The sequence below is a fragment of the Schistocerca piceifrons genome, chromosome 10, assembly GCF_021461385.2.
Source record: "Schistocerca piceifrons isolate TAMUIC-IGC-003096 chromosome 10, iqSchPice1.1, whole genome shotgun sequence".
NCBI lineage: Eukaryota > Metazoa > Arthropoda > Insecta > Orthoptera > Acrididae > Schistocerca > Schistocerca piceifrons.
The window spans coordinates 73,597,779-73,612,196 of record NC_060147.1 but is presented as its reverse complement, the minus strand read 5'-3'; positions in this window follow the sequence as shown (position 1 = coordinate 73,612,196).

The following is a 14,418-nucleotide window of genomic DNA, read 5'->3' as shown; positions in this document are numbered from 1 at the left end:
CTCTTCTGTGCACGATGCAGGCCACAGGTGACAGTCCAGTAGGTTCCGCATGGTTTGCGGTTCTCCGCAGTCACAGTTGGTGGTATCCACAGGGAAGTGCCGTTTCGGAGATTACTCCTGTGTCTTCCAACTCTAGAACGAAGACGGCTGCGTGACCTCCACGCGATCAAATTCTGTTGGCACTTTGGTGGGACGGTTTGAAGTGTAGATCAGGCAGAGTTATTCTCGAGTCGGAAAAACCAAAGTTGATTCCTAGCTGTAGCTGCTGTTGTTTGCAAGACTGAAGTAGTCGTAAGGAAACATCTTCTGGATCCCAACCTTGGAGTTACTGGAACGTGCCCATGTAATGGATGGCTTTCCTGAGCAGTATGTTATCTCCGAATGAAACACGGCGACGGTGTTAGTCCTTTTGCACATATTAAACCTTTCAGTGAGACAGATTTTTCAGAATTCTTGTGCTCAGATATTCAGAGGGGATGTTAAATGTTATAATTTGATGCTTGTTTTATCAACGATGCTTAATTTTATGTACACTGTTTATTAATACATTAAACTAAACTTACCATGAGTTTTTTTAAGTCATTAGCTTACACTTTTTCCATCATTCACTGATTTCGTCACATATACTTTAGCTACATGCGTCAATATTTGCTTGATACAAAACGCACTCAGTACAGTTACATTTCAATTTGGTTGGGGTTACGATGCATACACAAACAGGGTTTGCAATTATCTACCGCGATAACTTCTCAGCAACTCATGTAATGCGTCACAAATAGAGTACTTAGATATACACGGCGCCAGAGACAGTGCCATGGTAAATTATTGCTCCACCACACAAGCTCCACGTCCTCAACTTATTGGGCAGTGCAGGGCACCAAACACAACGAATTGCGAAATGAATCAAGACAAGATACCTGTATGTTGCGGAAAGTGGCAACTGAACCTAAACATTAAAAAATCTCTGTATATAAGTACTAAGAAATTCCGTTAAATTTCGGTTACACGATAAATCGTACAACATAATACCTAGGCACTGCATGTACAAACTACTTAAATTTTCACGTAGAAAATGTTCTTCGAAGACGAGCCAAATACTGCTTTGTAGTGTCAGAACCCTTAGAGGATGCACCAAATCTACAGAGAGAGTGCGTGTACTATTCATGTCCGTCCTTTTCTGATGTACTGCTATGCAGTATCGCATCCTTAACAAAAAATAGATTAACGGAGGGACATAGAAAGAGTTTAAAGAATGGCAGCTCGTTTTGTAACACCGTGAAATAGTGGATTATGTGTGTCACAGGTATGGTGCGTGATTTACAATGGTAATGAATAAATAAGCGTTTTTCGTTGCGGCGAGAACTTTTCACAAATTTTCAGTTACCAACTTCTTCCTCCGATATCAAAATCTTTTGTTGACTACCAGAAATACAGGGAGATCATTAATAAAACCGACGAACTGCAGGAACCGATTCCCGACTGTAAATGGAGGAAAAAGGTCCAATGAATATGTGTCCGAAAATGGACGGAGTGAGTGTACGACAGCAAATCGTCCCAGGACACAGTACAGAGCTGCATCGCTCCCACACCACAACAGATGTTCAAAGTGACCTCCGTGTGTTGAAATGCAGGCAGCATACATGTAATCGTACCTTGGCGTACACCATACTGACGGACTACTTGCCTTACGCGTGTGCCAGGTTTCGTCTCAATATTCTGTAGAACCCAGTGCTCCGTATCTGGTGTACGCAGAGCCGGCGTCCTCACTGCACGTTCGTCTGTCTGAAAAGACCCATGGTCACACAAACCCCCAAAATGGCTTGAAATGTTGTGGTTGGTGTCTCTGAGGGTGCTTGTTCTGGTATAACCGTGCTGCCTCTCGATCGTTTCTATCTGCTCGGCGGTAAACAAACACCATCTCGGCTCGTTCCCGACGTGAATACCGGACCATACTGCTGCTTACAGTACTCTGTGTCAATCACACACCCTACAACACACATGGATCACACGGCACGTGGTCAGAGGAACTTTCATTCGTCAGCGCAGTCTACCGTAGCGAAGACACATCTCCGGACGCATGTTCGTAGGACCTTCTCTCCCCCATTTCCTGTGAGCAATTCGTCCCTGCACTTTATCGGTTTCATAAATTTTCACCCTGTATGGGGAGAAATGAGTACCGTACTAAAACAAGTGAAATGAGAACTCGTACGGACAGATTTCATTTTTCCGCTCACGGAACGGTTTAGGAATTTGGTCTACTGGATACAGTAATCAAGAAAATGTGATGTTGGCTTAAATGGGGGAGCAACTGGCAGGAGTAACTACGACTCTCTTAAGGTAGCCAAATGCCTCGTCACCAGACCAAACCTATTGGAAAACCAGAGGAGCAACTGGCTGAAGTGAATATGATTCTCTTAATGTAGACAATTACTTGTGTATCGCTTTTGGTGGACTGGATACAGTAATCATGAAAACTGATGGTGGCTTAAAAGGGGGAGCAACTGGCATGAGTAACTATGGCTCTGTTAAGGTAGCCAAATGCCTCGTCACCGGACCAAACACATTTCCCAAATGCTATTCGTGATTCAGATGGCCGAGAAAGCGATTAAAGCGTTTCTATGAAATGTCTGCCAAACTTATAAGTGTGAAATGCAGAGTGATCATGTACATGTAACTGCAGATGAAATCTATTTAGGAAGATCGTTGACAACCTAAATCAAGATTGCCGCTCAGTAGTATGAACCACTTGCATTAACGGCGACCTGAGTTCGGAAATGTAGCGGAACGAAGGTAGACTTTTCACGAACTACTCCTACGCACGCGGTCGCACTGGAGGTCGACCCGAGGTGTTGGACGGGAACCGAGATCTTCTTGCGTAACGGAGTCGCGCTGGCGGCTTCATAAATCTCGGCGGTTAATTTCCATACGCGCATTAACGCCAGGCGGGCGTCGGGTCGCCGCGAACGCCTCTGAATCACTCGCGAGAAAAAGAGGCGGCGGCACTTGATCAAGATCTTAAGATTCTCTCTGCGGCAGAGACGAATGTAGATACCTCGCGCCGGACTAAACACTGTTTCTCTCGCAGGGGGTGGGGAAACGTGGAACAGGAAGGAAGCGCGAGAGGACAAGGATTAACGGCGCAGATCGCGAGAGAAATACAGCTCCGTGTGATTTAGCAGTGGATCAACGGCCGCGCATGAACCGGGCTGTCCAGTACAGAGGGTGACCGCAGTAATGTAGATGTCTCGGCACAGTACATGCACACATTGCCAAAAAGTAGTACGGTCGACACGTCAGGTAAGTTTACATGTCTAACAAGTCATCGACTATACTCTAAAGTACTCTGACGGAAAAGAACGCCAAACCAAGAGAAAGTAGCGCGACATGAACAAAAGTTGGTAGGCGTGTTTCTACATCGGAAAGATGGCGTCTGTTCAAATTTCGCGCCAGTTGCCTTAGAGTGGCTCTTGCAGTGCCACTATGAGAATGCAAATCAGGTTTACAAAATTGTTAAGGCTTTCGTGGCCACTTGTTGACACACTGCCTATTGGCTTCTGTCTCGGGATCTTCGGCCGACGTTCATCGAGTGATTTTTCTGACGTTTCGCCAGCACGAGTGGCTGGCACTGTCAAAGCTTCATTGCCGGTGGTGAACTGGAGCCGAGCTCTCGGCCGCAGACTGTATGTACCTGGCGCGCCAACGTCCGAGGGCTTCTCCGCGGTCATTTCCGGTGCGGTTCTCCTCTTGCTACCTGCGACGGTCGTTCGCTGCAGTACGGGAAGCCAGGATCCGTTTACCTTAAGGCTTTCCTCTGTCTTGTTGAAACTGTTCGCGTGTTTTTGTGTTTCTACAGCTCTCTGAACAAGCGCGTGTGACAGTGTTTCTCCACAGCCAGAACTCCCGTGTCGCCGAATTTTATTACGTGGTCGGTGTCACTCAGTGCGTGCTCTGCCACGGCCGATTTCTCCACCTGCCCCAACTTGCAATGTAGCTTATGTTCTTTGATCCTGGTGTTGATTGATCGTCCAGTCATTCCGACATAAACTTTTCCGCATGTGCATGGTATACGGTATATTCCCGACATTGCAGGTGGGTCCCTTTTCTCTTTGCCAATCTAAGACACTATTTGATCTTCCTTTTCGGTAGAAGTGTAACAGAGCCAAACACTTGGCGAAGTAAGGAATCACAAAAAAAAATAAAAAATGTTGGGTGCGGCCTTTCTGCCATACATTCCCAGAGTGACGGACAGAATTGGCCGTACATTGCGCAAACATGGCATAAAGACAATTTTCAAACCGACAAGACAGGAAGAACAGGCTCCGGACAACAACAACGTACCACTACCGAGAGGGAAGATCGCCGTGTTCGGCGTATCGTACTGCATTTGCAGCAGCAATCTGAGCAGCAGTTAGCACCACCGTGAGGCATCGAACTGTTGCAAATCAGTTACTTCAAGGACAGCTCCGAGTCAGACGCCCTGTAGCGTGCATTCCACTGACCCCAAACTACCTCCGCCACACACCACTGTACTTTAGAGTATGATGTAGATGTAGGTTCCGTGCCAGACATTTCCATAATAGCAAATGATGACGAGTTGACTTTCTAGGTGGGACGTTCCTGAACATTATGCAGATTTCGACAACGGATGTTTTCGCCAAATCATTCAAAAAAAAAAAATGGTCAAATGTGTGTGAAATCTTATGGGACTTCACTGCTAAGGTCATCAGTCCCTAAGCTTACACACTACTTCACATAAATTATCCTAAGGACAAACACACACACCCATGCCCGAGGGAGAACTCGAACCTCCGCCGGGACCAGCCGCACAGTCCATGACTGCAGCGCCTTAGACCGCTCGGCTAACCCTGCGAGGCGCCAAATCATTCACCACTGGGAAAACCTGAGTGGTGAATACGTAAGGAAATAGCACCACCACCACCACCAGGTCTCATTGATTCTTTCGAATCTTACGACAGGCCCTCGTATGAGATCATACACTACTTGCCATTAAAATTGCTACACCTAGAAGAAATGCAGATGATAAAAGGGTATTCATTGGACAAATATATTATACTAGACCTGACATGTGGTTACATTTTCACGCAATTTGGGTGCATAGATCCTGAGAAATCAGTACCCATAACAACCAGCTCTGGCCGTAATAACGGCCTTGATATGCCTGAGCATTGAGTCAAACAGAGCTTGGATGGCGTGTACAGGTACAGCTGCCCATGTACGTTCAACACGAAAGCACAGTTCATCAAGAGTAGTCACTGGCGTATTGTGACGAGCAAGTTGCTCGGCCACCATTGACCAGATGTTTTCAATTTGTGACAGATCTGGAGAATGTGCTGCCCAGGGCAGCAGTCGAACATTTTCTGTATCCAGAAAGGCCCGCACAGGATCTGCAACATGCGGTCGTGCATTATCCTGCTGAAATGTAGGGTTTCGCAGGGGTCGAATGAAGGGTAGAGCCACAGGTCGTAACACATCTGAAACGTAACGTCCACTGTTCAAAGTGCCGTCAATGCGAACACGAGGTGATGGAGACGTGTAACCAATGGCATCCCATACCATCACGCCAGGTGATACTCCAGTATGGCGATGACGAATACACGCTTCCAATGTGCGTTCACCGCGATGTTGCCAAACAGGGATGCGACCATCGTGATGCTGTAAGCAGAACCAGGATTCATCCGAAAAAATGACGTTTTGCCATTCGTGCACCCAGGTTCGTCGTTGAGTACACCATCGCAGGCGCTCCTGTCTGTGATGCAGCGTCAAGGGTAACCGCAGGCATGGTCTCAGAGCTGATAGTCCATGATGCTGCAAACGTCGTCGAACTATTCGTGCAGATGGTTGTTTTCTTGCCCCATCTGTTGATTCAGGGATCGAGACGTGGCTGCACGATCCGTTACAGCCATGCGGATAAGAAGCCTGTCATCTCGACTGCTAGTGATACAAGGCCGTTGGGATCCAGCACGGCGTTCAGTATTACCCTCCTGAAGCCACCGATTCCATATTCTGTTAACAGTCATTGGATCTCGACCAACGCGAGCAGCAATGTCGCGATACGATAAACCGCACTCGCGATAGGCTACAATGCGACCTTTATCAAAGTCGGAAACGGGATGGTACGTATTTCTCCTCCTTACACGAGGCATCACAACAACGTTTCACCAGGCAACGCCAGTCAACTGCTGTCTGTGTATGAGAAATCGGTTGCAAACTTTCCTCATGTTAGCACGTTGTAGGTGTCGCCACCGACGCCAGCCTTGTGTGAATGCTCTGAAAAGCTAACCATTTGCATATCACAGCATCTTTTTCCTGTCGGTTAAATTTCGCGTCTGTAGCACGTCACCTTCGTAGTGGAGCAATTCTACTGGCCAGTAGCGTAGATGATGTGCGTTGGAGCAATGACGACGAAATTCAGAGGATGACTAGCCAGTGAGACACGGATGGAGAAATATACATCATTCCACCCCTACAGCTGATGACCGAAAAATAGAAACGAACCACTTGCACGTTCGTGTCTAGCAAATCGTAGCTCGCGAACTCTGGTATGTTCGGCGCTGTGGCCGAGGTGGACTCGACATCCGCGAGAGCAAAATAGTGTCGCAACAGAAAGACAATAAAAATAGGAGGGAGACGCTCAGCTCGGCTGTCTTTATTTATTGTGGGGCAGCGCTCATTATAAAAGCACCCGGCGTGGCGCGGTCGCGTGTAGCATTTCGTGCGGCGGCGCGTAGACGCACAGCGCCGGGTGGCGACCGCGACAGTAATTTAGCGACGGGCGTGAGACTGGAGGCGCGCCCTCTGTCTTGTGAGTAGCGCCGACACTCGCCGACGGACCCTAGCAACCATGGATGCTGTGCTGAAAAATGCTGCGTGGAAGAAAGGAACTTAAAATTAAATAAAGACTGAACAATTACAAGAGAGCAAAATGAATTGTACAGGTGACTGAAGGTCGATTCGCACTGGTCGTCAAAGGAGCGGAAGTCGACGTCCCGTTAAATCACAGTTTTGCAGAGCAAAATTTATTAATTAGCACTCCGTCTTCAGGCCACGAGTGGACTAGCGCGATCATCCGACCGCCGTGTCATCCTCAGTGGAGGATGCGGACAGGAGGGGCGTGGGGTCAGCACACCGCTCTCCCGGTCGTTATGATGGTGTTCTTGACCGAAGCCGCTACTATTTGTGCTGCGTGGGAAAAAGGAACTTAAATCAAGGCTGAACATTTAGAAGAAAGCAAAATGAATTGCACAGGTGACTGAAGGTCGTTTCGCACTGGTCGTCAAAGGAGCGGAAGTCGACGTCCCGTCAAATCGCAGTTTTGCAGAGCAAAATTTATTAATTAGCACTCCGTCTTCAGGCCACGAGTGGCCTACCGGGACCATCCGACCGCCGTCTCATCCTCAATGGAGGATGCGGATAGGAGGGGCGTGGGGTCAGGACACCGCTCTCCCCCGGTCGTAGTGATGGTATTCTTGACCGAAACCGCTACTATTCGGTCGAGTAGCTCCTCAATTGGCATCAAGAGGCTGTGTGCACCATTAAAAATGGCAACAGCGCATGGCGGCCCCTTATGGTCACCCATTCACGTGCCGACCACGCCCGACAACGCTTAACTTCGGTCATCTCACGGGGACCGGTGTAGCTAGCCACTGCGGCAAGGCCGTTGCCAAAATTAATAACTTTACAAATTATTTTCTGTACACAATAATATTACAACAAACAATTGAAAGCTAGAAGCGTAATAAAAATTTCCCCTTGTGTTGTACCTGGGATTTCCTCCATGATGTAAATAATATTTCGACACTTTTAAACATTTCAGTCTTAATCGATTATTGTAGTTGCTTTTTTTTTTTTTAAGCGTTTCATGTTTGCAAGCTAATAATAAGGTGGAGGGTGGACGATATTACAAAGTGACGCATAAGATAATAATCTCAAGTCAGTAACAATGAGCAGACACACACACACACACACACACACACACACACACACACACACACACACACACACACAACAACAACAACAACAACAACAACAACCCCACGTCCGAGGGAGGACTCGAACCTCCAACCGGGGGAAGCGCGCGAACCATGACAAGGCGCCCCAGACCGCACGGAAAACCCGCGCGGCCATTGACCATATTCGCAGATCGAATGTAATAAACTTTCTTGAGACTGAGAAGCTTCTGTCTACGAATCAGCGTGGTCTTACAAAGCATCGTTCGTGCGAAACGCAGCTTGCCCTTTTCTTACACGATATACTACGAACTATGGATGAAGGGCAACAGGATATTCCATATTTCAATATTTCCGGAAAGCATTTGATACGGCGCCCCAGTGCAGGATGCATATGGAATAAGTTCAAAGATACGTGAGTGGCTTGAAGACTAATTAGGTAACAGAACCCAGAATGTTGTTCTCGGCGGCGGATGGTCATCACAGAAAAGGGTATCGTCAGGAGTGTCCCCAGGGAAATGTGATAGAGACCTCTGTTGTTCTTTGTACACATAAATGATTTGGCGGACAGGGTGGGCAGCAATCTGAGGTTGCTTGCTGATGACGCTATGATGTACGGTAAGGTGTCGAAGTTTTTTTGTTATGGTTTTAGGGCGCCAAACTGCTACGTCATTAGCGGCCGTTCTGTGACTTAGGAAAAGGTAAAAAAAAAAACTGGAAACCAGCAGCAATGGGAGCGAAAGTCAAAAAAAGTGGAGAAGCTGAAAACAGAAGGAAAGCTTAAAAAACCACTATAGAAGGGGGGTTGTTTGTCCCCAAAAAGAGCTTCAAATGACTGACTTCAGCTCACTGACACCAATAAACTCGAGAACGCGATCGGCTGAGTGCGTGTCATCTGCTAAAATTGAAGATATCTCAGGCGACAGCTGTAGACGGGCGCGTAACGGAGTAAACTAGGGGCACTCTAGTAAAAGGTGTCTCACCGTCCACAGTTGAGAGCAGTGGGGACAAAGCGGGGGAGGATCGCCACTTAAAAGATGTCGATGGCTAAAAAGACAGTGCCCTATCCGGAGTATAGTTAAAATTACCTCCTCCCGACGACGAGTTCGGAGGAAGAGGTCCAAGCACAGGGAAGAAATTTCACGTCCCGCAATTTATTATTGGGAAGTGTCGACCAATGTGAGTGCCATAAAAGAGCAACACGACGACATAAAACACTCCGTAGATCGGGCGAAGGGAACCATGCGAACAGCAGGCTGAAGAAGGGAGACTGCAACCTTGGCCGCTATATCGGCCGCCTCGTTTCCACAAATACCAACATGTCCTGGGATCCAGAGGAACGCCAAAGAGACGCCCTCCAAGTGGAGCAAGTGGAGGCAGTCCTGAATCCGGTGGACCAGAGGGTGGACAGGGTAGAGAGCTGGGAGACTGAGGCGAGAGCTGAGCGAATCTGAGCATATAATACAATGTATCCGCTAATGGCGACGGATGTATTGGACAGCCTAGAGAACAGCGTAAAGCTCCGCAGTACACACCGCACACTGGTCGGGAAACTGAAATCGATTAGGGGTGTCGCCAACAGTATAGGCGCTCCCAATAGCAAATGATGTTTTTGAGTCGTCAGTGTGAATAAATGTGGCATCCCTCATTTGTGTTCATAGAGAAGCAAATGCCCGACGATAAACAAGGGAAGGGGTATCATCCTTGAGAAACTGACAAAGGTCACGGAGCAGGCAGGTCCGGGGCCGGAGCCAAGTGTCCAAGTTGACTGACTGTAGAAAGATGCAAGGCGACTTACATATAATTTCTACTTAATGTGATCGTTGGCAGCTAGCTCTAAATGTGAAAAAAATGACACAGTGAAGTCGTTTAAATATCGGGCGTAACGGTGGAAAAGGATATGAAGTGGAACGAGCATGTGACAGCTGTGGTAGGGAAGGAGAATGGTCGAATTCGGTTTATAGGGAGAATTTTTGGAAAGAGTGGTTCATCTGCAATGGAGACCGCATAAAGGACAATGGTGCGCACTACTCTTGAACAGTGCTCTAGTGTTTGGGATCCGTACCTGGTCGGATTGAAGGAAGACCTCGAACAATTCAGAGGCGGTTCAACCAACATGTAAGAGTTAAGGAGATGCTTCGGGATCTCACATGGGAATCTCTGGATAGAAGGTGACTTCCTGTCGCTGGCCGGTATGGTCGAGCTGTTCTAGGCGCTTCAGTCTGGAATCGCGCGACCGCTACGGTCGCAGGTTCGAATCCTGCCTCGGGCATGGGTGTGTGTGATGTCCTTAGGTTAGTTAGCTTTAAGTAGTTCTAAATTCTAGGGGACTGATGACCTCGAATGTTAAGTCCCATACTGCTCACAGCCATTTGAACCATTTTGGACTTCCTGTCGAGAAATTTGAGAAGAGAACCGGCGTTTGAAGCTGATTGCCGAACGATTCTTCTGCCACCAACTTACATAACTTGTAAGGACTACTGTGATAGGATTCGAGAAATTAAGGCCCATACGGAGACCTACAGACAGTTGTTATCCCTCGCTCTATTTACGAGTGGAAGGGGAAAAGAAAAACTAGTCGTGGTGCAGGCTACTCTTGCCACGCACCGTGCGGTGGCTGGCGAAATATGTTTCGATGTAGATGTAGAAGATGCAGGAGATAGTCGTAGAATTCCTGCGCAGCTGAACCAACTGTGGCGAAGTCCAATTGAAATCGTTGGTGTTATGTCCGTAGTGTCTTCCCATTGTCATACGCAAGGCTGTCTCAGTTTGTCTCAGTCTTGTGGATGAAGTCTCCCGACGGTACTAGTTTGTTTTCTTCTTTGCCGTAGCAATCGGCCTTCTTTGCAAGGGAGTTACGTTGATATGTGAATTTTCCAAGACGTTGCGATGTAATGTTTTTTTCTAGCCGGCTGACACGCATCTGTCACATCAAGTAGGCTACCAAATGATCTGAGTTTCCCTTCCTGAGCTTTTTAAGCAAGGTGAGCACTTACACTACTGGCCATTAAAATTGCTACACCAAGAAGAAATGCATATGATAAACGGGTATTCATTGGACAAATATGTTATACTAGAACTAACATGTGATTACAATTTAACGCAATTTGGGTCCACAGATCCTGAGAAATCAGTACCCAGAACAACCACCTCTGGCCGTAATAACGGCCTTGATACGCCTGGGCATTGAGTCAAACAGAGCTTGGATGGCGTCTACAGGTACAGCTGCCCATGCAGCTTCAACACGATTCCACAGTTCATCAAGAGTACTGACTGGCGTATTGTGACCAGCCAGTTGCTCGGCCACTATTGACCAGACGCTTTCAGTTGTTGAGAGATCTGGAGAATGTGCTGGCCAGGGCAGTAGTCGAACATTTTCTGTATCCAGAAAAGTCCGTACAGGACCTGCAACATGCGGTCGTGCATTATCCTGCTGAAATGTAGGGTTTCGCAGGGATCGAATGAAGGGTAGAGCAACAGGTCGTAACACATCTGAAACGTAACGTCCACTGTTCAAAGTGGCGTCAGTCCGAACAAGAGGTGACCGAGACGTGCAACTAATGGCACCCCATACCATCACGCCGGGTGATACGCCAGTACGCCGATGACGAATACACGCTTCCAATGTGCGTTCATCGCCATGTCGCCAAATACGGATGTGACCATAATGGTGCTGTAAACAGAACCTGGATTCATCCGAAAAAATGACGTTTTGGCATTCGTGCACCCAGGTTCGTCGTTGAGTACACCATCGCAGGCGCTCCTGTCTGTGATGCAGCGTCAAGGGTAACCACAACCACGGTCTCCGAGCTGATAGTCCATGCTGCTGCAAACGTCGTCGAACTGTTCGTGCAGATGTTTGTTGTCTTGCAAACGTCCCCATCTGTTGACTCAGGGATCGAGACGTGGCTGCGCGATCCTTTACAGCGATGTGGATAAGATGCCTGTCATCTCGACTGCTAGTGATTAGAGGCCGTTGGGATCCAGCATGGCGTTCCGTATTACTCTCGTGAACCCACCGATTCCATATTCTGCTAACAGTCATTGGATCTCGACCAACGCGGTTAGCAATGTCGCGATACGATAAACCGCAATCGCGATAGGCTAAAATCCGACCTTTATCAAAGTCAGAAACATGATGGTACGCATTTCTCCTGTTTACACCAGGCATCACAACAATGTTTCACCAGGCAACGCCGGTGAACTGCTGTGTATGAGAAATCGGTTGGAAACTTTCCTCATGTCAACACGTTGTAGGTGTCGCTACCGGTGCCAACCTTGTGTGAATGCTCTGAAAAGCTAATTATTTGCATATCACAGAATCTTCTTACTGTCGGTTAAATTTCGCGTCTGCAGCACGTCATTTTCGTGGTGTAGCAATTTTAATGGCCAGTAGTGTGTTTACAATCTGCCAGAATGATGATACGTATGTCTGTTAATAAAGTGGTACAACTTCGTTGCTTCCAAAACGATATTTCTACGTACATTAAGTTCTTTAGTTGCACATAACCATGCTGCTGTTGCATCTATGTCTTCTATCATTTTCACCTGTCATTTGTCAGTTATCTAAACGTTTCCTGCAGAGAACTTCCTTCTTGCGTTCCTCATTATTCTCCTGGCTATTCGTCTTTCCAATGCCGTGTCATTTTTCTCTGAATCACAGTTCCAAAAAAAATTAAATAAATAAATAATTAAATAAAATATACAAATGTTCAAATGTGTGTGAAATCTTACGGGACTTAACTGCTAAGGTCATCAGTTCCTAAGCTTACACACTACTTAAACTAAATTATCCTAAGGAGAAACACACACACCCATGTCCAACGGAGGACTCGAACCTCCGCAGGGACCAGCCGCCCAGTCCATGACTGCAGCGCCTCAGACCGCTCGGCAATCACATGTACGTCTTCCACTGCAGTCTATCTGTTAATTTTTGGTTTCCTGCCACGCCGAATAATTCGCAACGTGCTTCTCGCCATTCTCTCATTTTTCCGAACTTCGAAATTTCAACTTATCCAAAAGAATAATAATACTTCACCGGCGTTGACATTATCGTGTCGGGTCGTCTTTTTTTGCTGAGTAAGTGATATATATATCGGACAAGGTATATCTGGGCCTCGCAGACCCATTTGTCAGCATCGCAGAGCCCTCCCCCCGCGTTGGAAATCAGCCCTGCCGTTCGCAGCTTAAACCCGTCCTGTATTTATGAACTGGCAAGATGGGTACACAGTATTGCCCCCGAAACAGTGCAACAAATATAAAAAAAAAGCTGGGGAGGTTGGGGCAGGGGGTTGTGTAGCAAAAAATAAAAGGTAGGAATGCCGGGGAACGAACGCGAGTTTAATGAAAGCCCCCAGCATAGTGAGCTGGGCCGGGCTGGGCAGGTAATTATTCTCTCGGCGCGCTCGTTGCTGCGACAGTATATTTTAAAAGCGAATGATGTTTTGAGGGCTTGACGCTTCGCGACCGAAAAAGAGGGCGCCGTGTGTGTGTGTGTGTGTGTGTGTGTGTGTGTGTGCGAGCGTGCGGTCAGCGGCGGACGCGGGGAGATTTATTCGCCGGCGTGCAATTGCAGAAAGAAATTTAATTAAACCGTAAATCGTTATAGTTAAATATTTTGGGCGTCGCCTCTTTTTCCGGACGTTTGATTTGCAGCGTATCAGCTAGGCGGCGCGCCCCGGCGCTGACGTTTATTTAAATGGCAAATGAGTCGCCGCGACGAGCGGCAGATGCGGCCGGCACTGCCAGCGAGCCAGCCTGCTGGAAAAGCGGCTGCAGCCTGGATGTCTGCCCGCGGCGGGCCGGGCTGCTGCGGCTTTCTATACGCACCAAAACGTTAGTAACGACGGCAACATCATATGAGGGTCGTTTCGTAAGTCTGGTAAAAAAATATAAAAAATATTTCTTTCGTAAACAGCTCACCTTACTTCTCGACATAGCCTCCTTTAAGGGGCACACACTTGGGCCGGCCGCGGTGGCCGAGCGATTCTAGGCGCTTCAGTCCGGAACTGCTCGACTGCTACCGTCACAGGTTCGAATCCTCGGGCATGGATGTGTGTGATGTCCTTAGGTTAGTAAGGTTTAAGTCGTTCAAGTTCTAGGGGACTGATGACCTCAGATGCTAAGTCCCATAGTGCTCAGAGCCATTTGAACATACTCTTGGTCCAGCGAATCTCTAGTTTTTTCATCCCATCGGAAAAACGATTCTTTCCAACTCGACACACTGACCAGTTCAGACGGCTGTCACCAATGACATGTACTCTGTACATTGCTCGTATCATTTATACGAGCCTTGGAATAAGCAAGTGTAACAAAAATGTTCCGCTGTTTCACGCAAATACCAGGTGTCATACCACCTTCGTCTTAGACGTCAAGGCGACGGAGAGACGCGATCTCTTTGAGAATGTTCATAGTCAAACTGGTATTTGTAACGTTTCTTTTCCAGCTGCCC